The sequence below is a fragment of the Salmo salar genome, chromosome 05 (genome assembly GCF_965601325.2).
Source record: "Salmo salar chromosome 05, fSalSal1, whole genome shotgun sequence".
Taxonomy (NCBI): domain Eukaryota; kingdom Metazoa; phylum Chordata; class Actinopteri; order Salmoniformes; family Salmonidae; genus Salmo; species Salmo salar.
In genome coordinates, this window is record NC_138295.1 from 87,545,001 (window position 1) to 87,571,778 (window position 26,778).

Sequence of the window (26,778 nt, forward strand, 5' to 3'; positions counted from 1 at the left end):
ATCAGAGAGGGAGAGACAGGGGAAAGGTGGATTATCGGTACTATCAGAGAGGGAGAGACAGGGGAAAGGTGGATTATCGGTACTATCAGAGAGGGAGAGACAGGGGAAAGGTGGATTATCGGTACTATCAGAGAGGGAGAGACAGGGGAAAGGTGGATTATCGGTACTATCAGAGAGGGAGAGACAGGGGAAAGGTGGATTATCGGTACTATCAGAGAGGGAGAGACAGGGGAAAGGTGGATTATCGGTACTATCAGAGAGGGAGAGACAGGGGAAAGGTGGATTATCGGTACTATCAGAGAGGGAGAGACAGGGGAAAGGTGGATTATTGGTACTATCAGAGAGGGAGAGACAGGGGAAAGGTGGATTATTGGTACTATCAGAGAGGGAGAGACAGGGGAAAGGTGGATTATTGGTACTATCAGAGAGGGAGAGACAGGGGAAAGGTGGATTATTGGTACTATCAGAGAGGGAGAGACAGGGGAAAGGTGGATTATTGGTACTATCAGAGAGGGAGAGACAGGGGAAAGGTGGATTATTGGTACTATCAGAGAGGGAGAGACAGGGGAAAGGTGGATTATTGGTACTATCAGAGAGGGAGAGACAGGGGAAAGGTGGATTATTGGTACTATCAGAGAGGGAGAGACAGGGGAAAGGTGGATTATTGGTACTATCAGAGAGGGAGAGACAGGGGAAAGGTGGATTATCGGTACTATCAGAGAGGGAGAGACAGGGGAAAGGTGGATTATCGGTACTATCAGAGAGGGAGAGACAGGGGAAAGGTGGATTATCGGTACTATCAGAGAGGGAGAGACAGGGGAAAGGTGGATTATCGGTACTATCAGAGAGGGAGAGACAGGGGAAAGGTGGATTATCGGTACTATCAGAGAGGGAGAGACAGGGGAAAGGTGGATTATCGGTACTATCAGAGAGGGAGAGACAGGGGAAAGGTGGATTATCGGTACCATCAGAGAGGGAGAGACAGGGGAAAGGTGGATTATCGGTACCATCAGAGAGGGAGAGACAGGGGAAAGGTGGATTATCGGTACCATCAGAGAGGGAGAGACAGGGGAAAGGTGGATTATCGGTACCATCAGAGAGGGAGAGACAGGGGAAAGGTGGATTATCGGTACTATCAGAGAGGGAGAGACAGGGGAAAGGTGGATTATCGGTACTATCAGAGAGGGAGAGACAGGGGAAAGGTGGATTATCGGTACTATCAGAGAGGGAGAGACAGGGGAAAGGTGGATTATCGGTACTATCAGAGAGGGAGAGACAGGGGAAAGGTGGATTATCGGTACTATCAGAGAGGGAGAGACAGGGGAAAGGTGGATTATCGGTACTATCAGAGAGGGAGAGACAGGGGAAAGGTGGATTATTGGTACTATCAGAGAGGGAGAGACAGGGGAAAGGTGGATTATTGGTACTATCAGAGAGGGAGAGACAGGGGAAAGGTGGATTATTGGTACTATCAGAGAGGGAGAGACAGGGGAAAGGTGGATTATTGGTACTATCAGAGAGGGAGAGACAGGGGAAAGGTGGATTATTGGTACTATCAGAGAGGGAGAGACAGGGGAAAGGTGGATTATTGGTACTATCAGAGAGGGAGAGACAGGGGAAAGGTGGATTATTGGTACTATCAGAGAGGGAGAGACAGGGGAAAGGTGGATTATTGGTACTATCAGAGAGGGAGAGACAGGGGAAAGGTGGATTATTGGTACTATCAGAGAGGGAGAGACAGGGGAAAGGTGGATTATTGGTACTATCAGAGAGGGAGAGACAGGGGAAAGGTGGATTATTGGTACTATCAGAGAGGGAGAGACAGGGGAAAGGTGGATTATTGGTACTATCAGAGAGGGAGAGACAGGGGAAAGGTGGATTATTGGTACTATCAGAGAGGGAGAGACAGGGGAAAGGTGGATTATTGGTACTATCAGAGAGGGAGAGACAGGGGAAAGGTGGATTATTGGTACTATCAGAGAGGGAGAGACAGGGGAAAGGTGGATTATTGGTACTATCAGAGAGGGAGAGACAGGGGAAAGGTGGATTATTGGTACTATCAGAGAGGGAGAGACAGGGGAAAGGTGGATTATTGGTACTATCAGAGAGGGAGAGACAGGGGAAAGGTGGATTATTGGTACTATCAGAGAGGGAGAGACAGGGGAAAGGTGGATTATTGGTACTATCAGAGAGGGAGAGACAGGGGAAAGGTGGATTATTGGTACTATCAGAGAGGGAGAGACAGGGGAAAGGTGGATTATTGGTACTATCAGAGAGGGAGAGACAGGGGAAAGGTGGATTATTGGTACCATCAGAGAGGGAGAGACAGGGGAAAGGTGGATTATTGGCACATACTACCAGTTAAAGAGGGGAGGAAAGGGACAAACATGGCAAGACAAAGGGATGCATTCCTGAGGGAAGCCACTGGACAACAGGCCCTCATTGTGACAGAGAGAGAGAGAGAGAGAGAGAGAGAGAGAGAGAGAGAGAGAGAGAGAGAGAGAGAGAGAGATTGTGAATCACTAAAACAATACAGAAATACACTACGGAAAAAGAAGGAACAGCACGTCAGAAATCAGCTCAATGTAATTGAAGAATCCATAGACTCTAACCACTACTGGGAAAATGGGAAAATACTAAAGAAACAACACGAAGAGCTATCTATCCGAAGTGGAGATGTGTGGATAAACCACTTCACCAATCTTTTTGGCTCTATAACAAAGAACAAACAGCAAAAACATATACATGATCAAATACAAATGTTAGAATCAACTATTAAAGACTACCAGAACCCACTGGATTCTCCAACTACCTTGAATGAACTACAGGACAAAATACAAACCCTCCAACCCAAAAAGGCCTGTGGTGTTGATGGTATCCTCAATGAAATTATAAAATATACAGACTACAAATTCCAATACTAAAACTCTTTAATATCATCCTCAGCTCTGGCATCTTCCCCAATATTTGGAACCAAGGACTGATCACCCCAATCCACAAAAGTGGAGATAAATTTGACCCCAATAACTTCCGTGAGAAATGGTCAACAGCAACCTTTGGAAAATCCTCTGCATTATCATTAACAGCAGACTCATACATTTCTCGTACAAATGTCAAATTGGCTTTTTACCAAATTATCGTACGATAGACCACGTATTCACCCGCACACCCTAATTGACAAACAAACCAAAACAAAAGCAGTCTTCTCATGCTTTGTTGATTTCAAAAAAGCCTTCGGCTCAATTTGTCATGAGGGTCTACAATACACATTGATGGAAAGTGGTGTTGGGGGAAAAACATACGACATTATAAAATCCCTATTACTGTACACAAACAACAAGTGTGCAGTTAAAATAGGCAAAAAAACACACATTTCTTACCGCAGGGCTGTGGGGTGAGACAGGGATGCAGTTTAAGCCCCACCCTCTTCAACATATATATCAACGAATTGGCGAGGGTACTAGAACAGTCTGCAGCACCCAGCCTCACCCTACTAGAATCTGAAGTCAAATGTCTACTGATGATCTGGTCCTTCTGTCCCCAACCAAGGAGGGCCTACAGCAGCACCTAGATCTTCTGCACAGATACTGTCAGACCTGTGGCCTAACAGTAACTCTCAGTAAGACCAAAATAATGGTGTTCCAAAAAAGGTCCAGTCACCAGAACCACAAATACAAATTCCATCTAGACACCGTTGCCCTAAAGCACACAAAAAACGATACATACCTCGACCTAAACATCAGCACCACGGGTAACTTCCACAAAGCTGTGAACGAGCTGAGAGACAAGGCAAGAAGGGCCTTCGATGCCATCAAAAGGAACATCAAATTTGACCTACCAATTAGGATCTGGCTAAAAATACTTGAATCAGTTATAGAACCCGTTGCCCTTTATGGTTGTGAGGTCTGGGGTCCGCTCACCAACCAAGAATTCACAAAATGGGACAAACACCGAATTGAGACTCTGCATGCAGAATTCTGCAAAAATATCCTCCATGTACAATGTAGAACACCAAATAATGCAAGCAGAGCAGAATTAGGCCAATACCCTCTAATTATTAAAATCCAGAAAAGAGCCGTTAAATTCTACAACCACCTAAAAGGAAGCGATTCCCAAACCTTCCATAACAAAGCCATCACCTACAGAGAGATGAACCTGGAGAAGAGTCCCCTAAGCAAGCTGGTCCTGGGGCTCTGTTCCCGAACACAAACACACCCCACAGAGCCCCAGGACAGCAACACAATTAGACCCAAACAAATCATGAGAAAACAAAAAGATAATTACTTGACACATTGGAAAGAATTAACAAAAAAACTGAGCAAACTAGAGAGTACACAGTGGCAGAATACCTGACCACTGTGACTGACCCAAACTTAAGGAAAGCTTTGACTATGTACAGACTCAGTGAGTATAGCCTTGCTATTGAGAAAGGCCGTCGTAAGCAGACCTGGCTCTCAAGAGAAGACAGGTTATGTGCACACTAGCTACAAAATGAGGTGGAAACTGAGCTGCACTTCCTAACCTCCTGCCCAATGTATGACCATATTAGAGACACATATTTCTCTCAGATTACACAGATTCACAAAGAATTGGAAAACAAACCCGATTTTGTGCCATTTGGGACACTGCCCAACTTACTCTAAACAACATTAGTTATCGCCTTACTTCCCTCCAGCTCTGCTCCAGTCACACAAAGACATCAATGTTCACAAGCAATCAGCACTTCCTGGTAGCTGGATGGTGCTGAGGGCTTTGACACCTCGGGCCTGGGCTGAGTCCCAAGTAGCAACCTATTCCCGATATAGTGTATAGGCATAGGCATCCTGAGCGTCTTCTTAAATGTACTTAAGCAGCGCCATACGTCCACCATCTTTGTTTATCCCTATTTGGCTATCCTGTAGACATCTCCTTGACATTGCAGGTTTCTGAGAAAAAGCTTCTGGTCAAAACGCTGAGGAACATCTGTACCAGGGTCAAGAACGCCACGCCAGAATGAAGCATGACATAAAGAGATCTTCAAGCTTCCAGTCTGCGTTTGACTGGGTGAAAAGCATGACTCACAAAGGCTCTGAAGTAGAGGTCGGCCGATTAATCGGAATGGCCGATTAATTAGGGCCGATTTCAAGTTTTCAAAACAATCGGTAATCGGTATTTTTGGCTACCGATTTGCCGATATATATATATTTTTTTACACCTTTATTTAACTAGGCAAGTCAGATTAAGAACACATTCTTATTTTCAATGATGGCCTAGGAACGGGGGTTAACTGCCTTGTTAAGGAGGGATTAGGGGGTTCGTTTTTGCAACCTTCTGGTTACTAGTCCAACGCTCTAACCACCTGCCTTACATTGCACTCCACGAGGAGCCTGCATGGCAGGCTGACTACCTGTTACGCGAGGGAAGCAAGAAGCCAAGGTAAGTTTCTAGCTAGCATTAAACTTATCTTATAAAAAACGATCAATCTTAACATAATCACTAGTTAACTACACATGGTTGATGATATTACTAGTTTATCTAGCTTGTCCTGCGTTGCATATAATCGATGCGGTGCCTGTTAATTTTTCGTCGAATCACAGCCTACTTCGACAAACGGGTGATTTAACAAGCGCATTTACGAAAAAAGCACTGTCGTTGCACCAATGTACCTAACCATAAACATCAATGCCTTTCTTTAAAATCAATACACAAGTATATATTTTTAAACCTGCATATTTAGTTAATATTGCCTGCTAATATGAAATTGTGTCACTGCTCTTGCGTTCATTGCCTGGCTCGTTGTGAACTAATTTGCCTGAATGTTACGTAATTATGACATACCATTGAAGGTTGTGCAATGTAACAGGAACATTTAGAGTTATGGATGCCACCCGTTAGATAAAATATGGAACGGTTCCGTATTTCACTGAAAGAAAAAAACATTTTTGTTTTCGAGCTGATAGTTTCCGGATTCGACCATATTAATAACCTAAGGCTCGTATTTCTGTGTGTTTATTATATTATAATTACGTCTATGATTTGATAGAGCAGTCTGACTGAGCGGTGGTAGGCACCAGCAGGCTCGTAAGCATTCATTCAAACAGCACTTTACTGCATTTTGCCAGCAGCTTTCGCAATGCATTGCGCTGTTTATGACTTCAAGCCTGTCAACTCCCGAGATTAGGCTGGTGTAACCGATATGAAATGGCTAGCTAGTTAGCGGGTGCGCGCTAATAGCGTTTCAAACGTCACTCGCTCTGAGACTTAGAGTAGTTGTTCCCCTTGCTCTGCATGGGTAACGCTGCTTCGAGGGTGGCTGTTGTCGATGTGTTCCTGGTTCGAGCCCAGGTAGGAGCGAGGAGAGGGACGGAAGCTATACTGTTACACTGGCAATACTAAAGTGCCTATAAGAACATCCAATAATCAAATGTATATGAAATACAAATCGTATAGAGAGAAATAGTCCTATAATTCCTATAATAACTACAACCTAAAACTTCTTACCTGGGAATATTGAAGACTCATGTTAAAAGGAACCACCAGCTTTCATATGTTCTCATGTTCTGAGCAAGGAACTTAAACGTTAGCTTTTTTACATGGCACATATTGCACTTTTACTTTCTTCTCCAACACTTTGTTTTTGCATTATTTAAACCAAATTGAACATGTTTCATTATTTATTTGAGGCTAAATTAATTTTATTGATGTATTATATTAAGTTAAAATAAGTGTTCATTCAGTATTGTTGTAATTGTCATTATTACACATTTTTCTTTTAAACGGCCAATTAATCGGTATCGGTTTTTGGCCCTCCAATAATCGGTATCGGTCGACCTCTACTCTGAAGACCACTAACTAAGACGTTGTCTTACGTCAGATAGCACAACGATTAAATAGCCTAACGAGTCCTTAAAAAAACACTTCACTTCACTAGACTGACCTGTGCTGTGTCTAGTCACTTCAGGACAACACATCAATCAGATTACAATAATATGTCCGTCGAGGAAGCCGGCACAGTTAAGTAAGTAGAGATATGATATACAGGAGCCCCTCGGCTGAAGTACACTTCATCACCAAAAGTATGTGGACAGCCGTGCTATAACAGCCTCCACTCTTCTGGGAAGTCTTTCCACTAGATGTTGGAACATTGCTGCGGGGACTTACTTCCATTCAGCCACAAGAGCATTAGTGAGGTCGGACATGGATGTTGGGCGATTAGGCCTGGCTCGCAGTCTTTGTTCCAATTCATCCCAAAGGTGTTGGATGGAGTTGAGGTCAGGGCTCTGTGCAGGCCAGTCAAGTTCTCCCACACCGATTTCAACAAACCATTTCTGTATGGACCTCACTTTGTGCACGGGGGCATTGTCATGCTGAAACAGGAAAGGCCCTTCCCCAAACTGTTGCTACAAAGTTGGAAGCACAGAATCGTCTAGAATGTCATTGTATGCTGTAGGGTTAAGATTTCCCTTCACTGGAACTAAGGAGCCTAGCCTGAACCACGAAAAACAGCCCCAGACCATTATTCCTCCTTAACCAAACTTTAGAATTGTCTCTATGCATTGGGGCAGGTAGCGTTCTCCAGGCATCCACCAAATCCAGATTTGTCCTGTCTGACTGCCAGATGGTGAAGCGTGATTCATCGCTCCAGAGGACACGTTTCCACTGCTCCAGAGTCCAATGGCGGCGAGCTTCACACCATTCTAGCGATGCTTGGCATTGTGCATGGTGATCTTAGGCTTGTGTGCGGCTGCTCGGCCATGGAAACCCATTTCATGAAACTCCAGACGAACAGTTATTGTGCTGACGTTGTTTCCAGAGGCAGTTTGGAACTCAGTAGTGAGTGTTTCAACCGAGGACAGACGATTTTTACGCGATACGTGCCTCAGCACTCGGTGGTCCCGTTCTGTGAGCTTGTGTGGCCTACCACTTCACGGCTGAGCCGTTGTTGCTCCTAAATGTTTCCATTTCACAATAACAGCACTTACAGTTGACCGGGGTCGCTCTAGCAGGGCAGAAATTTGACGAACTGACTTGTTGGAAAGGTGGCATCCTATGACAGTGCCACGTTTAAAGTCACTGAGCTCTTCAGTAAGGCCATTCTACTGTCAATGTTTGTCTATGGAGGTTGCATGGCTGTGTCCTCGATTTTATACACCTGTCAGCAATGGGTGTGGCTGAAATAGCCGAATTCACTCATTTGAATGGGGTGTCCACATACTTTTGTATATATAGTGTACTTATGTGAACTTAACTGAAGTAGTTCTGTGAACTCAACTGAAGTAGTTATGTGAACTCAACTGAAGTAGTTCTGTGAACTCAACTGAAGTAGTTCTGTGAACTCAACTGAAGCAGTTCTGTGAACTCAACTGAAGCAGTTCTGTGAACTCAACTGAAGCAGTTCTGTGAACTCAACTGAAGCAGTTCTGTGAACTCAACTGAAGAAGTTCTGTGAACTCAACTGAAGAAGTTCTGTGAACTCAACTAAAGCAGTTCTGTTAACTCAACTGAAGCAGTTTTGTGAACTCAACTGAAGCAGTTCTGTGAACTCAACTGAAGCAGTTCTGTGAACTCAACTGAAGCAGTTCTGTGAACTCAACTGAAGAAGTTCTGTGAACTCAACTGAAGAAGTTCTGTGAACTCAACTGAAGTAGTTCTGTGAACTCAACTGAAGTAGTTCTGTGAACTCAACTGAAGTAGTGAAGTGTGTGATAAGGAAGAGATTGTGTACAGAACAGAAGATAAAGCGGTAAATGACAAGCTTGGTTACAGTAGTAATCAGATAGAGACAAACATATTTAGCGTCCCAAATGGCACCCTATTCCCTTTATAGTGCCCTATGGACCCCGGTCAAACATAGTGCACTGTATAGAGGATAGGGTGCAATTTGAGACAAAGCCATACACTAATCACCTTGCCCTGTGCTGTAGAGGCAGGGAGTCCTGCAGCCCTGCCTAGATGTTGGAAATGAGTCTGCTCCACAGTAACCTGCTGTACTAGATATCACCGCCCTGCAACATCAATCAACTACAGTGGTTTTCTTTCTCTACACTGAATAGACCTAGTAGTCCCACTCATCTGGGGGAAAACCCATTTCAAACATCCCCAGTGAAGTCAATGGTTGATGGAGCTCCATTCAATAAAGTTGACTTTATGGCTTCAGTCATACGGTACCAGTTCAATGGTACAGTGGGTGGTATCATATTTGTAAGGAGCTAACCTACCATTACCTAAATCCTACCATAAACTAGTTTTCTATTGTTCTGGGTGGATGGACACGTTAGGGCATGAAAGCTGTAATTTGGCCCTATTGTGGGAGCTCAAGGGTATTTCCCTTGCTGCTAATCCCTCTCTCTCTCTCTCTCTCTCTCTCTCTCTCTCTCTCTCTCTAACTCTCTAACTCTTTCTCTCTCTCTTGCTCCCCCCCTTCTCTCTCCAGACAGCCACCTAAGTTATTCTCTCTCTCTCTTCACTCCATCAGTGGGTATAATGCTCTGAGGGAAGCAGACTGTGGTTTGAAAACAAAATTGCTTTCCCAGATTCACATTTCAAATCTGCCACTCGTGCCTGTCCAGGATAAGAGGTAGACTGAAACCTGAGAATGTGAGCATCACTAGCTGCTCGGGTGAGGAAATGTAACCTCCATCGCCCTGCAGTCACCTTCAATGTTCCAAGCCGACATCAGTGAGATTACAGTTAATGTTTCAGGGGGAGAGAAACAGAGGGAGGGTCATCATAGTGCCAAAACATACCCCAATGTTCCTAGGACCTAAGCCATCAAAGGAAAAATCTGTATATTTTACACATTCTTTACATAGCTTCCATGTTCACATGGTGCCTGTGGCATGGTGCTCTTAGAGCAGAAAACTACAAGCTAAGACCCACAATGGGATCCCTAGGGAAAGGCACCCAATTATCAATGTTCAACCCAATTCACATTGTACAAGACAGCGTTTTACTGCATATAAATGTATTCAAAATATACAATGACTAGTTAGGTTAACTATCTGAGACTTAACCTTAATCCTACACACTCTTGTCAGGATGGAACTGAGTACTTTAATTGTGGAAGGAAGAATGCAATGCTGACATTCCCATGACTGTGGCCCTGCCTGCAGCCATATCTGGCGTGCTGATAGATCACCGACATTCACACATATCAACCGCATACAGCAGTCCTGAACAAGAGACAGAGCCTGAAGGAGCAGCAGTCCTGAACAACAGAGACAGAGCCTGAGAGAGCAGCAGTCCTGAACAACAGAGACAGAGCCTGAGAGAGCAGCAGTCCTGAACAACAGAGACAGAGCCTGAGGGAGCAGCAGTCCTGAACAACAGAGACAGAGCCTGAGGGAGCAGCAGTCCTGAACAACAGAGACAGAGCCTGAGGGAGCAGCAGTCCTGCAACGAGACGAGCCGAGGGAGCAGCAGCCTGCCGGCGAGCCGAGGAGCAGCAGTCCTGCCGAGACAGAGCCGAGAGAGCAGCAGCCTGCCGGCGAGCCGAGGGAGCAGCAGTCCTGAACAACAGAGACAGAGCCTGAGAGAGCAGCAGTCCTGCAACGAGACGAGCCGAGGGAGCAGCAGCCTGCCGGCGAGCCGGGAGCAGCAGTCCTGAACAACAGAGACAGAGCCTGAGAGAGCAGCAGTCCTGAACAACAGAGACAGAGCCTGAGGGAGCAGCAGTCCTGAACAACAGAGACAGAGCCTGAGAGAGCAGCAGTCCTGAACAACAGAGACAGAGCCTGAGAGAGCAGCAGTCCTGAACAACAGAGACAGAGCCTGAGAGAGCAGCAGTCCTGAACAACAGAGACAGAGCCTGAGAGAGCAGCAGTCCTGAACAACAGAGACAGAGCCTGAGAGAGCAGCAGTCCTGAACAACAGAGACAGAGCCTGAGGGAGCAGCAGTCCTGAACAACAGAGACAGAGCCTGAGGGAGCAGCAGTCCTGAACAACAGAGACAGAGCCTGAGGGAGCAGCAGTCCTGAACAACAGAGACAGAGCCTGAGAGAGCAGCAGTCCTGAACAACAGAGACAGAGCCTGAGGGAGCAGCAGTCCTGAACAACAGAGACAGAGCCTGAGGGAGCAGCAGTCCTGAACAACAGAGACAGAGCCTGAGGGAGCAGCAGTCCTGAACAACAGAGACAGAGCCTGAGAGAGCAGCAGTCCTGAACAACAGAGACAGAGCCTGAGAGAGCAGCAGTCCTGAACAACAGAGACAGAGCCTGAGAGAGCAGCAGTCCTGAACAACAGAGACAGAGCCTGAGGGAGCAGCAGTCCTGAACAACAGAGACAGAGCCTGAGAGAGCAGCAGTCCTGAACAACAGAGACAGCCTGAGAGAGCAGCAGTCCTGAACAACAGAGACAGAGCCTGAGAGAGCAGCAGTCCTGAACAACAGAGACAGAGCCTGAGAGAGCAGCAGTCCTGAACAACAGAGACAGCCTGAGAGAGCAGCAGTCCTGAACAACAGAGACAGAGCCTGAGAGAGCAGCAGTCCTGAACAACAGAGACAGAGCCTGAGAGAGCAGCAGTCCTGAACAACAGAGACAGAGCCTGAGAGAGCAGCAGTCCTGAACAACAGAGACAGAGCCTGAGAGAGCAGCAGTCCTGAACAACAGAGACAGAGCCTGAGAGAGCAGCAGTCCTGAACAACAGAGACAGAGCCTGAGAGAGCAGCAGTCCTGAACAACAGAGACAGCCTGAGAGAGCAGCAGTCCTGAACAACAGAGACAGAGCCTGAGGGAGCAGCAGTCCTGAACAACAGAGACAGAGCCTGAGAGAGCAGCAGTCCTGAACAACAGAGACAGAGCCTGAGAGAGCAGCAGTCCTGAACAACAGAGACAGAGCCTGAGAGAGCAGCAGTCCTGAACAACAGAGACAGAGCCTGAGAGAGCAGCAGTCCTGAACAACAGAGACAGAGCCTGAGAGAGCAGCAGTCCTGAACAACAGAGACAGAGCCTGAGAGAGCAGGGTATCCTCTATCCTCTTCTATAGACACACTAATCACAGGACAGGTTGGGGGACTCAGGAGGAAGAGTTAGAATAACTGAGCCAATCTCAACTCACTCAGCAAGTCAACATTAGCTGCCTTGGTTTTTCCACTTTCTTCATAGAATTCCTGACCTACAAGTTATTTAAAACAGAGAGAAAGAACTACTACAGCTGAGAACTAAGTGAGTTATGACATGTGTTCATCTTGTTCTGATTCAGAGGGAAATAATACAGAACATAACATCCAGAGAATAATACTGGCTCAGAAAAATACAGTCCAACATCTCAAAACGTCAACGTTTTAAAGTGACTTTCTAAACTCCAAGAAGAAGAAAGTGAATTGAGACTCTATGTAGGGACTTTAACTAGGCTAAATAACAACTATGAATGTTGGATGGTGAAATGACAAGCTTGCACAACACATGTATCTTATGTGACCAGTCCAGCTGTTCTGGATGGAACCAGACAACAGCAGTCATCAACTCAACCCTGCATCACAACACATGTATCTTATGTGACCAGTCCAGCTGTTCTGGATGGAACCAGACAACAGCAGTCATCAACTCAACCCTGCATCACAACACATGTATCTTATGTGACCAGTCCAGCTGTTCTGGATGGAACCAGACAACAGCAGTCATCAACTCAACCCTGCATCACAACACATGTATCTTATGTGACCAGTCCAGCTGTTCTGGATGGAACCAGACAACAGCAGTCATCAACTCAACCCTGCATCACAACACATGTATCTTATGTGACCAGTCCAGCTGTTCTGGATGGAACCAGACAACAGCAGTCATCAACTCAACCCTGCATCACAACACATGTATCTTATGTGACCAGTCCAGCTGTTCTGGATGGAACCAGACAACAGCAGTCATCAACTCAACCCTGCATCACAACACATGTATCTTATGTGACCAGTCCAGCTGTTCTGGATGGAACCAGACAACAGCAGTCATCAACTCAACCCTGCATCACAACACATGTATCTTATGTGACCAGTCCAGCTGTTCTGGATGGAACCAGACAACAGCAGTCATCAACTCAACCCTGCATCACAACACATGTATCTTATGTGACCAGTCCAGCTGTTCTGGGTGGAACCAGACAACAGCAGTCATCAACTCAACCCTGCATCACAACACATGTATCTTATGTGACCAGTCCAGCTGTTCTGGGTGGAACCAGACAACAGCAGTCATCAACTCAACCCTGCATCACAACACATGTATCTTATGTGACCAGTCCAGCTGTTCTGGATGGAACCAGACAACAGCAGTCATCAACTCAACCCTGCATCACAACACATGTATCTTATGTGACCAGTCCAGCTGTTCTGGATGGAACCAGACAACAGCAGTCATCAACTCAACCCTGCATCACAACACATGTATCTTATGTGACCAGTCCAGCTGTTCTGGATGGAACCAGACAACAGCAGTCATCAACTCAACCCTGCATCACAACACATGTATCTTATGTGACCAGTCCAGCTGTTCTGGATGGAACCAGACAACAGCAGTCATCAACTCAACCCTGCATCACAACACATGTATCTTATGTGACCAGTCCAGCTGTTCTGGGTGGAACCAGACAACAGCAGTCATCAACTCAACCCTGCATCACAACACATGTATCTTATGTGACCAGTCTAGCTGTTCTGGGTGGAACCAGACAACAGCAGTCATCAACTCAACCCTGCATCACAACACATGTATCTTATGTGACCAGTCCAGCTGTTCTGGATGGAACCAGACAACAGCAGTCATCAACTCAACCCTGCATCACAACACATGTATCTTATGTGACCAGTCCAGCTGTTCTGGATGGAACCAGACAACAGCAGTCATCAACTCAACCCTGCATCACAACACATGTATCTTATGTGACCAGTCTAGCTGTTCTGGGTGGAACTAGACAACAGCAGTCATCAACTCAACCCTGCATCACAACACATGTATCTTATGTGACCAGTCCAGCTGTTCTGGATGGAACCAGACAACAGCAGTCATCAACTCAACCCTGCATCACAACACATGTATCTTATGTGACCAGTCCAGCTGTTCTGGATGGAACCAGACAACAGCAGTCATCAACTCAACCCTGCATCACAACACATGGAAGGAACATTGGCTTTAGCCTTTCTGAATGGTTGAGAAGTGCAATAGGCCAATGACCTTGCAAGGAAATTCTGACATCTAACATAACGCGGTGGGTGATGTTAACTATGCCTACATACTGCATGGATAGGAAACTGACTTTTACATCATCAAAATGGGACAACAAATCATAGCAGACACTAAATACACATACAACCCTGGACCCACTAGAAAGCATTGTTCAATATAACGCTGGTGAGATCCCACAGTATCCAATGGTCCATGACAGACAGTCAGTAAGTAGACTAATTAACTATGACCCCCCCCAGTTAATGTTAACTTTCATTTCCTTGACCTCTGACCCAGACACATGGCTTGTGTTCTATTGTTGCATACTCTAGTCTTGTTCCATGAATGTTAGCTTTAAAGCCTCATTTGCTTAATTGCCTGAAATGGGGCAGTTCTGTGGCAGTTTCAGATCTGATAAGGGCCTTAAATATAGTTTAACATGTGGTTAACGTGTGGTGGGCTCTTGAGGCTGGAGCAGAAAGCTCATTACTGGTTAATGTAGAGCTGCTGATTACAAGAGCCACATCAGATGTAGCGTTAGGCTACAGATGAACAGTCTGTCTTCAAGCCCTACTTACTAGACAGGGCTTTCACTGCTAGATGACGCGTCTTCAAGCCCTGCTTACTAGACAGGGCTTTCACTGCTAGATGACGTGTCTTCAAGCCCTACTTACTAGACAGGGCTTTCACTGCTAGATGACGTGTCTTCAAGCCCTACTTACTAGACAGGGCTTTCACTGCTAGATGACGTGTCTTCAAGCCCTGCTTACTAGACAGGGCTTTCACTGCTAGATGACGTGTCTTCAAGCCCTGCTTACTAGACAGGGCTTTCACTGCTAGATGACGTGTCTTCAAGCCCTACTTACTAGACAGGGCTTTCACTGCTAGATGACGCGTCTTTTGAGTCATTTGAGAAACCAAGGCTATTGAGTCTGCCGATGAGGGTGTGGTGATTGACAGAGTCGAAAGCCTTGGCCAGGTCAATGAATACGGCAGCACAGTATTGTTTCTTATTGATGGCGGTTACGATGTCGTTTAGGACCTTGAGCGTGGCTGAGGTGCACCCATGACCAGCTCTGAAACCAGATTGCATAGCGGAGAAGGTGCGGTGGGATTCGAAATGGTCGGTAATTTGTTTGTTGACTTGGCTTTTGAAGACCATAGAAAGGCAGGGTAGGATAGATATAGGTCTGTAGCAGTTTGGGTCAAGAGTGTCCCCTCCTTTGAAGAGGGGGATGACAGCAGCTGCTTTCCAATCTATGGGAATCTCAGACGACACGAAAGAGAGGTTGAACAGGCTAGTAATAGGGTTTGCAACAATTTCGGCAGATCATTTTAGAAAGAGAGGGTCCAGATTGTCAAGCCCGGCTGATTTGTAGGGGTCCAGATTTTGCAGCTCTTTCAGAACATCAGCTGACTGGATTTGGGAGAAGGAGAAATGGGGAAGGCTTGGGCGAGTAGCTGTGGGGGGTGCAGTGCTGTTGACCGGGGTAGGGGTAGCCAGGTGGAAAGCATGGCCAGCCGTAAAAAAATGCTTATTGAAATTCTCAATTATAGTGGGTTTATCGGTGGTGATAGAGCTTTCATGGAACAATTGAGTGAGATAGGTTAGATACAGTATGATAGGTTAGATACAGTATGTCAGATAGCTTAGATACAGTATGTTGGATAGGTTAGATACAGTATGATAGGTTAGATACAGTATGATAGATAGCTTAGATACAGTATGTTGGATAGGTTAGATACAGTATGATAGGTTAGATACAGTATGATAGATAGGTTAGATACAGTATGATAGATAGGTTAGATACAGTATGATAGATAGGTTAGATACAGTATGATAGATAGGTTAGATACAGTATGATAGGTTAGATACAGTATGATAGATAGGTTAGATACAGTATGATAGATAGGTTAGATACAGTATGATAGATAGGTTAGATACAGTATGTCAGATAGGTTAGAAACAGTATGTTGGATAGGTTAGATACAGTATGATAGATAGGTTAGATACAGTATGATAGGTTAGATACAGTATGATAGATAGGTTAGATACAGTATGATAGATAGGTTAGATACAGTATGATAGATAGGTTAGATACAGTATGATAGATAGGTTAGATACAGTATGTCAGATAGGTTAGATACAGTATGATAGATAGGTTAGATACAGTATGATAGATAGGTTAGATACAGTATGATAGATAGGTTAGATACAGTATGTCAGATAGGTTAGATACAGTATGATAGATAGGTTAGATACAGTATGTCAGATAGGTTAGAAACAGTATGATAGATAGGTTAGATACAGTATGATAGATAGGTTAGATACAGTATGTCAGATAGGTTAGATACAGTATGATAGATAGGTTAGATACAGTATGTCAGATAGGTTAGATACAGTATGATAGATAGGTTAGATACAGTATGATAGATAGGTTAGATACAGTATGATAGATAGGTTAGATACAGTATGATAGATAGGTTAGATACAGTATGATAGATAGGTTAGATACAGTATGATAGGTTAGATACAGTATGTCAGATAGCTTAGATACAGTATGTTGGATAGGTTAGAAACAGTATGATAGATAGGTTAGATACAGTATGTCAGATAGGTTAGATACAGTATGATAGATAGGTTAGATACAGTATGATAGATAGGTTAGATACAGTATGATAGATAGGTTAGATACAGTATGATAGATAGGTTAGATACAGTATGTCAGATAGGTTAGAAACAGTATGATAGATAGGTTAGATACAGTATGATAGATAGGTTAGATACAGTATGATAGATAGGTTAGATACAGTATGATAGATAGGTTAGATACAGTATGATAGATAGGTTAGATACAGTATGATAGATAGGTTAGATACAGTATGTCAGATAGGTTAGATACAGTATGATAGATAGGTTAGATACAGTATGTCAGATAGGTTAGAAACAGTGTGATAGATAGGTTAGATACAGTATGATAGATAGGTTAGATACAGTATGTCAGATAGGTTAGATACAGTATGATAGATAGGTTAGATACAGTATGTCAGATAGGTTAGATACAGTATGATAGATAGGTTAGATACAGTATGTCAGATAGGTTAGAAACAGTATGATAGATAGGTTAGATACAGTATGATAGATAGGTTAGATACAGTATGATAGATAGGTTAGATACAGTATGATAGATAGGTTAGATACAGTATGATAGATAGGTTAGATACAGTATGTCAGATAGGTTAGAAACAGTATGATGATAGGTTAGATACAGTATGATAGATAGGTTAGATACAGTATGATAGATAGGTTAGATACAGTATGATAGATAGGTTAGATACAGTATGTCAGATAGGTTAGATACAGTATGTCAGATAGGTTAGAAACAGTATGATAGATAGGTTAGATACAGTATGATAGATAGGTTAGATACAGTATGATAGATAGGTTAGATACAGTATGATAGATAGGTTAGATACAGTATGATAGATAGGTTAGATACAGTATGTCAGATAGGTTAGAAACAGTATGATGATAGGTTAGATACAGTATGATGGATAGGTTAGATACAGTATGATAGATAGGTTAGATACAGTATGATAGATAGGTTAGATACAGTATGATAGATAGGTTAGATACAGTATGATAGATAGGTTAGATACAGTATGATAGGTTAGATACAGTATGTCAGATAGGTTAGATACAGTATGATAGATAGGTTAGATACAGTATGATAGATATGTTAGATACAGTACGATAGGTTAGATACAGTATGTCAGATAGGTTAGATACAGTATGATAGATAGGTTAGATACAGTATGATAGATAGGTTAGATACAGTATGTCAGATAGGTTAGAAACAGTATGATAGATAGGTTAGATACAGTATGATAGATAGGTTAGATACAGTATGATAGATAGGTTAGATACAGTATGATAGATAGGTTAGATACAGTATGATAGATAGGTTAGATACAGTATGTCAGATAGGTTAGAAACAGTATGATGATAGGTTAGATACAGTATGATAGATAGGTTAGATACAGTATGATAGATAGGTTAGATACAGTATGATAGATAGGTTAGATACAGTATGATAGATAGGTTAGATACAGTATGATAGGTTAGATACAGTATGATAGATAGGTTAATTACAGTATGATAGATAGGTTATATACAGTATGATAGGTTAGATACAGTATGATAGATAGGTTAGATACAGTATGATAGATAGGTTAGATACAGTATGTTAGATAGATAGGTTAGATACAGTATGATAGATAGGTTAGATACAGTATGATAGGTTAGATACAGTATGATAGATAGGTTAGATACAGTATGATAGATAGGTTAGATACAGTATGATAGATAGGTTAGATACAGTATGATAGATAGGTTAGATACAGTATGATAGATAGGTTAGATACAGTATGATATATAGGTTAGATACAGTATGATAGATAGGTTAGATACAGTATGATAGGTTAGATACAGTATGTTAGATAGGTTAGATACAGTATGATAGATAGGTTAGATACAGTATGATAGATAGGTTAGATACAGTATGATAGATAGGTTAGATACAGTATGATAGATAGGTTAGATACAGTATGATAGATAGGTTAGATACAGTATGATAGATAGGTTAGATACAGTATGATAGATAGGTTAGATACAGTATGTTAGATAGGTTAGATACAGTATGATAGATAGGTTAGATACAGTATGATAGATAGGTTAGATACAGTATGATAGATAGGTTAGATACAGTATGATAGATAGGTTAGATACAGTATGATAGATAGGTTAGATACAGTATGATAGATAGGTTAGATACAGTATGATAGATAGGTTAGATACAGTATGATAGATAGGTTAGATACAGTATGTTAGATAGGTTAGATACAGTATGTTAGATAGGTTAGATACAGTATGATAGATAGGTTAGATACAGTATGATAGATAGGTTAGATACAGTATGATAGATAGGTTAGATACAGTATGATAGATAGGTTAGATACAGTATGATGGGTTAGATACAGTATGATAGATAGGTTAATTACAGTATGATAGATAGGTTAGATACAGTATGATAGGTTAGATACAGTATGATAGATAGGTTAGATACAGTATGATAGATAGGTTAGATACAGTATGTTAGATAGATAGGTTAGATACAGTATGATAGATAGGTTAGATACAGTATGATAGGTTAGATACAGTATGATAGATAGGTTAGATACAGTATGATAGATAGGTTAGATACAGTATGATAGATAGGTTAGATACAGTATGATAGGTTAGATACAGTATGATAGATAGGTTAGATACAGTATGATAGATAGGTTAGATACAGTATGATAGGTTAGATACAGTATGATAGATAGGTTAGATACAGTATGATAGATAGGTTAGATACAGTATGATAGATAGGTTAGATACAGTATGATAGGTTAGATACAGTATGATAGATAGGTTAGATACAGTATGATAGATAGGTTAGATACAGTATGATAGGTTAGATACAGTATGATAGATAGGTTAGATACAGTATGATAGATAGGTTAGATACAGTATGATAGATAGGTTAGATACAGTATGATAGATAGGTTAGATACAGTATGTTAGATAGGTTAGATACAGTATGATAGGTTAGATACAGTATGATAGATAGGTTAGATACAGTATGATAGATAGGTTAGATACAGTATGATAGATAGGTTAGATACAGTATGTCAGATAGGTTAGATACAGTATGATAGATAGGTTAGATACAGTATGATAGATAGGTTAGATACAGTATGATAGATAGGTTAGATACAGTATGATAGGTTAGATACAGTATGATAGATAGGTTAGATACAGTATGTTAGATAGGTTAGATACAGTATGATAGATAGGTTAGATACAGTATGATAGATAGGTTAGATACAGTATGATAGATAGGTTAGATACAGTATGATAGATAGGTTAGATACAAGTATGATAGATAGGTTAGATACAGTATGATAGATAGGTTAGATACAGTATGATAGATAGGTTAGATACAGTATGATAGATAGGTTAGATACAGTATGATAGATAGGTTAGATACAGTATGTCAGATAGGTTAGATACAGTATGATAGATAGGTTAGATACAGTATGATAGATAGGTTAGATACAGTATGATAGATAGGTTAGATACAGTATGATAGGTTAGATACAGTATGATAGATAGGTTAGATACAGTATGATAGATAGGTTAGATACAGTATGATAGATAGGTTAGATACAGTATGATAGATAGGTTAGATACAGTATGATAGATAGGTTAGATACAGTATGATAGATAGGTTAGATACAGTATGATAGATAGGTTAGATACAAGTATGATAGATAGGTTAGATACAGTATGATAGATAGGTTAGATACAGTATGATAGATAGGTTAGATACAGTATGATAGGTTAGATACAGTATGATAGGTTAGATACAGTATGATAGATAGGTTAGATACAGTATGTCAGATAGGGTAGATACAGTATGATAGATAGGTTAGATACAGTATGATAGATAGGTTAGATACAGTATGATAGATAGGTTAGATACAGTATGATAGGTTAGATACAGTATGATAGATAGGTTAGATACAGTATGATAGATAGGTTAGATACAGTATGATAGATAGGTTAGATACAGTATGATAGATAGGTTAGATACAGTATGTTAGATAGGTTAGATACAGTATGATAGATAGGTTAGATACAGTATGATAGATAGATAGATAGATAGGTTGTTTGGTTGATTATATCCCTCACCATAACTAAGGAACAAAACATTGGGAGAAAAACGTGAGAGTCAGATGCATATTTCACTCCAGTCTGATGTGTGTTTAGACGGATGGCTGTTTATGTCTGTCTAGGCCATATTATATGGTTTCCCTTTAGAAAGTCACGTTGTGGTGGAACGTGGAAGTGCATCTACTAAAAATAAAAAATAAAAAAATAGGCTTAAGCTCTCATCTTTGGCACCTCAGACACCGGCCACACCGGGCCTTTAAAAACAGAGGTTCTTACTTTCTGCTGATCCACTTCCCCTCGTTCTCCTGTTTCCTGACCGACTGTTGATAAAGCTTCATAGAGAGACAGAGAGACCCAGGGAGCATCCCAAATCGAACCCTGTTCCATATATAATGCACCATATAGGGAATAGGGTGCAATTTGGGGTGCAGTCTGGGTTGTACACTCACTCCCAGCAGGTGAAACATGAGAGGATGCTTACCTGTCTGTTTACTAGTTTACCTGGCTGGTGCAGCTCGGTGCTATAGTGTACTAGTTTACCTGGCTGGTGCAGCACGGTGCTATAGTGTACTAGTTTACCTGGCTGGTGCAGCTCGGTGCTATAGTGTACTAGTTTACCTGGCTGGTGCAGCTCGGTGCTATAGTGTACTAGTTTACCTGGCTGGTGCAGCTCGGTGCTATAGTGTACTAGTTTACCTGGCTGGTGCAGCTCGGTGCTATAGTGTACTAGTTTACCTGGCTGGTGCAGCTCGGTGCTATAGTGTACTAGTTTACCTGGCTGGTGCAGCGCAGTGCTATAGTGTACTAGTTTACCTGGCTGGTGCAGCGCGGTCCTATAGTGTACTAGTTTACCTGGCTGGTGCAGCTCGGTGCTATAGTGTACTAGTTTACCTGGCTGGTGCAGCGCAGTGCTATAGTGTACTAGTTTACCTGGCTGGTGCAGCACGGTGCTATAGTGTACTAGTTTACCTGGCTGGTGCAGCACGGTGCTATAGTGTACTAGTTTACCTGGCTGGTGCAGCTCGGTGCTATAGTGTACTAGTTTACCTGGCTGGTGCAGCACGGTGCTATAGTGTACTAGTTTACCTGGCTGGTGCAGTGCAGTGATATAGTGTACTAGTTTACCTGGCTGGTGCAGCACGGTGCTATAGTGTACTAGTTTACCTGGCTGGTGCAGCGCAGTGCTATAGTGTACTAGTTTACCTGGCTGGTGCAGCACGGTGCTATAGTGTACTAGTTTACCTGGCTGGTGCAGCTCGGTGCTATAGTGTACTAGTTTACCTGGCTGGTGCAGCGCAGTGCTATAGTGTACTAGTTTACCTGGCTGGTGCAGCACAGTGCTATAGTGTACTAGTTTACCTGGCTGGTGCAGCACGGTGCTATAGTGTACTAGTTTACCTGGCTGGTGCAGCGCAGTGCTATAGTGTACTAGTTTACCTGGCTGGTGCAGCACGGTGCTATAGTGTACTAGTTTACCTGGCTGGTGCAGCTCGGTGCTATAGTGTACTAGTTTACCTGGCTGGTGCAGCGAAGTGCTATAGTGTACTAGTTTACCTGGCTGGTGCAGCGCAGTGCTATAGTGTACTAGTTTACCTGGCTGGTGCAGCTCGGTGCTATAGTGTACTAGTTTACCTGGCTGGTGCAGTGCAGTGCTATAGTGTACTAGTTTACCTGGCTGGTGCAGTGCAGTGATATAGTGTACTAGTTTACCTGACTGGTGCAGCGCGGTCCTATAGTGTACTAGTTTACCTGGCTGGTGCAGTGCAGTGCTATAGTGTACTAGTTTACCTGGCTGGTGCAGTGCAGTGATATAGTGTACTAGTTTACCTGACTGGTGCAGCGCGGTCCTATAGTGTACTAGTTTACCTGACTGGTGCAGCGCGGTCCTATAGTGTACTAGTTTACCTGGCTGGTGCAGTGCAGTGCTATAGTGTACTAGTTTTGACTATAGGGCCTGTGTTGTTCTGTATTTGTCTGACCTCATATAACTAGGAAATGAAGCTTCTGTCTGTGAGCAGCATGTGCCTCTGGGTAGGAGGCAGTAGTCTTACTGAGGAGAAGGATGATACTCTGTGTGCTACTGTTGATTCTAGCTACTGTACAATAGGCCAGTGTGTTGATATGGTGTGAGGGATTTCCTTTAGTCATGGTCCTTCTCACTCCATGTACTGTCAGATGATCACTGTTTTAACCACGCTGTCGTAATATAACTCCAATAGACACTATGTATGCATTAGGCTGGCCTACTGAGATTACACGTTGGGGAAATAATCCAGGTTAGTGGCTTGGGGTGGTAGAGCGGTGTTAGCCACTGCCTCGGGATCCCATGTAGAGCTATGACTATGGGTTTGTATCTGACACACTGCTTTAACACTCTCTCTGCCGTCCTTTCCTCTCTACCTCTCTCTCCTGTTCAATACACATCAAAAATACAAAAAGCGTGGGACTACCACTCCTTCAAAAAAATAATCAAGGTTAGCTGCCAACTTGAATATTTACGTAGCATAAAATTCAAGATGCTTCCTCCCTCTCAGCCAATAGCAAGTGGAGGATAATTACTATGGCATGTTAAACTAGTTGTCCATCCCTAAGCCACAGCCCCTTTAACACCAAATGTGAAACTCACATGAAAAGTAATGGTGAAGAGAGAGTCATGCCAAGGGTGGTCAGCTGGTATGGAATTGTTTAGCTCTAGAATGAGTAGTTATTATGCTTTGGGTTCTGACTGAGACCACAAATTCGGTTTTGTTGGACACAATATGATATATTAGTATATTGAAATTGGCTTAATTAGCGTAATTTATGTTTCCAGGTCCCGTAGACAATTATTCAATAGATGATTTACATAACAATCATAAAAAATGATGATGAGGAAAACAGCAAGTCCAGTAAACAGGTAGGGCTGTAATTCAGCCAGCGATGGCCTCTAGTTGCTGCATCTATTTATACAGGCTGTTGCGTTGGAATTTTGTCACAGTGCCAGCAGTTGGTTCGCTGTTGATTACTTTGTTGAGGAAAAGGTTGTGATCAGGTCCCCGTCATTCTCAAAGAAAGAAGCAGGGGCTTCCACAGGACATTAAAACATCTGGACAATCTAACACAGAATGATCTTAGTTCACTTGCTTGATTTTTAGGAGATCACAACAGAATATAAATACTTCAATCAGCTACAGCGTAGCTACAACAGCAGGCTTCGGGTCCATCGGATGTTATTAGGGCGTTATAGCGGGGCAACGCTGCAGGAAACTTTCTTAAAGAGACAGTGTCGAGAGCAAGTCTAAACGGGGTGCTTGAGATGTCCCAACTCTGAGGTCACCATATTGAAGTTGAAATGTGAAACGGTTAAGGTAAGGGTTAGGTAAGGGGTATGTTTAGCGTTAAGGTAAGGGTTAGGTAAGGGGTATGTTTAGGGTTAAGGTAAGGGTTAGGTAAGGGGTATGTTTAGGGTTAAGGTAAGGGTTAGGTAAGGGGTATGTTTAGCGTTAAGGTAAGGGTTAGGTAAGGGGTATGTTTAGAGTTAAGGTAAGGGTTAGGTAAGGGGTATGTTTAGGGTTAGGTAAGGGTTAGGTAAGGGGTATGTTTAGCGTTAAGGTATGGGTTAGGTAAGGGGTATGTTTAGCGTTAAGGTAAGGGTTAGGTAAGGGGTATGTTTAGGGTTAAGGTAAGGGGTATGTTTAGGGTTAAGGTAAGGGTTAGGTAAGGGGTATGTTTAGCGTTAAGGTAAGGGTTAGGTAAGGGGTATGTTTAGGGTTAAGGTAAGGGTTAGGTAAGGGGTATGTTTAGCGTTAAGGTATGGGTTAGGTAAGGGGTACGTTTAGCGTTAAGGTATGGGTTAGGTAAGGGGTACGTTTAGCGTTAAGGTAAGGGTTAGGTAAGGGGTACGTTTAGCGTTAAGGTAAGGGTTAGGTAAGGGGTACGTTTAGCGTTAAGGTAAGGGTTAGGTAAGGGGTATGTTTAGGGTTAAGGTAAGGGTTAGGTAAGGGGTATGTTTAGGGTTAGGTAAGGGTTAGGTAAGGGGTATGTTTAGGGTTAAGGTAAGGGTTAGGTAAGGGGTATGTTTAGCGTTAAGGTAAGGGTTAGGTAAGGGGTATGTTTAGAGTTAAGGTAAGGGTTAGGTAAGGGGTATGTTTAGGGTTAGGTAAGGGTTAGGTAAGGGGTATGTTTAGCGTTAAGGTATGGGTTAGGTAAGGGGTATGTTTAGCGTTAAGGTAAGGGTTAGGTAAGGGGTATGTTTAGGGTTAAGGTAAGGGGTATGTTTAGGGTTAAGGTAAGGGTTAGGTAAGGGGTATGTTTAGCGTTAAGGTAAGGGTTAGGTAAGGGGTATGTTTAGGGTTAAGGTAAGGGTTAGGTAAGGGGTATGTTTAGCGTTAAGGTATGGGTTAGGTAAGGGGTACGTTTAGCGTTAAGGTATGGGTTAGGTAAGGGGTACGTTTAGCGTTAAGGTAAGCGTTAGGTAAGGGGTACGTTTAGCGTTAAGGTAAGGGTTAGGTAAGGGGTACGTTTAGCGTTAAGGTAAGGGTTAGGTAAGGGGTATGTTTAGGGTTAAGGTAAGGGTTAGGTAAGGGGTATGTTTAGGGTTAGGTAAGGGTTAGGTAAGGGGTATGTTTAGGGTTAAGGTAAGGGTTAGGTAAGGGGTATGTTTAACGTTAAGGTATGGGTTAGGTAAGGGGTATGTTTAACGTTAAGGTATGGGTTAGGTAAGGGGTATGTTTAGCGTTAAGGTAAGGGTTAGGTAAGGGGTATGTTTAGCGTTAAGGTAAGGGTTAGGTAAGGGGTATGTTTAGGGTTAGGTAAGGGGTATGTTTAGGGTTAGGTAAGGGGTATGTTTAGGGTTAAGGTAAGGGTTAGGTAAGGGGTATGTTTAGGGTTAAGGTATGGGTTAGGTAAGGGGTATGTTTAGGGTTAAGGTAAGGGTTAGGTAAGGGGTATGTTTAGCGTTAAGGTATGGGTTAGGTAAGGGGTATGTTTAGCATTAAGGTATGGGTTAGGTAAGGGGTATGTTTAGGGTTAAGGTAAGGGTTAGGTAAGGGGTATGTTTAGCGTTAAGGTAAGGGTTAGGTAAGGGGTATGTTTAGGGTTAAGGTAAGGGTTAGGTAAGGGGTATGTTTAGCGTTAAGGTATGGGTTAGGTAAGGGGTATGTTTAGCATTAAGGTATGGGTTAGGTAAGGGGTATGTTTAACGTTAAGGTATGGGTTAGGTAAGGGGTATGTTTAGCGTTAAGGTATGGGTTAGGTAAGGGGTATGTTTAGCGTTAAGGTAAGGGTTAGGTAAGGGGTATGTTTAGGGTTAAGGTAAGGGGTATGTTTAGGGTTAAGGTAAGGGTTAGGTAAGGGGTATGTTTAGCGTTAAGGTAAGGGTTAGGTAAGGGGTATGTTTAGCGTTAAGGTAAGGGTTAGGTAAGGGGTATGTTTAGCGTTAAGGTATGGGTTAGGTAAGGGGTATGTTTAGCGTTAAGGTAAGGGTTAGGTAAGGGGTATGTTTAGCGTTAAGGTAAGGGTTAGGTAAGGGGTATGTTTAGCGTTAAGGTAAGGGTTAGGTAAGGGGTATGTTTAGCGTTAAGGTAAGGGTTATGTTAGGCAGCGTTTCCCAAACTCGGTCCTCGGGACCCCAAGGGGTGCACGTTTTAGTATTTGCCCTAACACTACACAACAAATTCAAATGATCAACACTTGATTAGTTGATTATTTGAAACGGCTGTGTAGTGGTTGGGCAAAAGACCAAAACGTGCAGCCCTTGGGGTCCCGAGGACCGAGTTTAACCTGGGTTAGGATAGGGACGTCCCATGGATCCCGTATAGTACTAACCCTGCCGCGCCGCGAGGTGAAAGAACAAGTGAGCGTTTCATCCCGGGGAGAAAAACATATT

General features: G+C 42.9%; 1 protein-coding gene across 4 annotated transcripts in view; it reads right to left on the reverse strand.

The window, feature by feature from the left end:
- Positions 1–26,778, reverse strand: part of LOC106592223 (kinesin-like protein KIF13A) — a 267,758-nt gene that overhangs the window by 239,529 nt on the left and 1,451 nt on the right. The window lies entirely within an intron of this gene.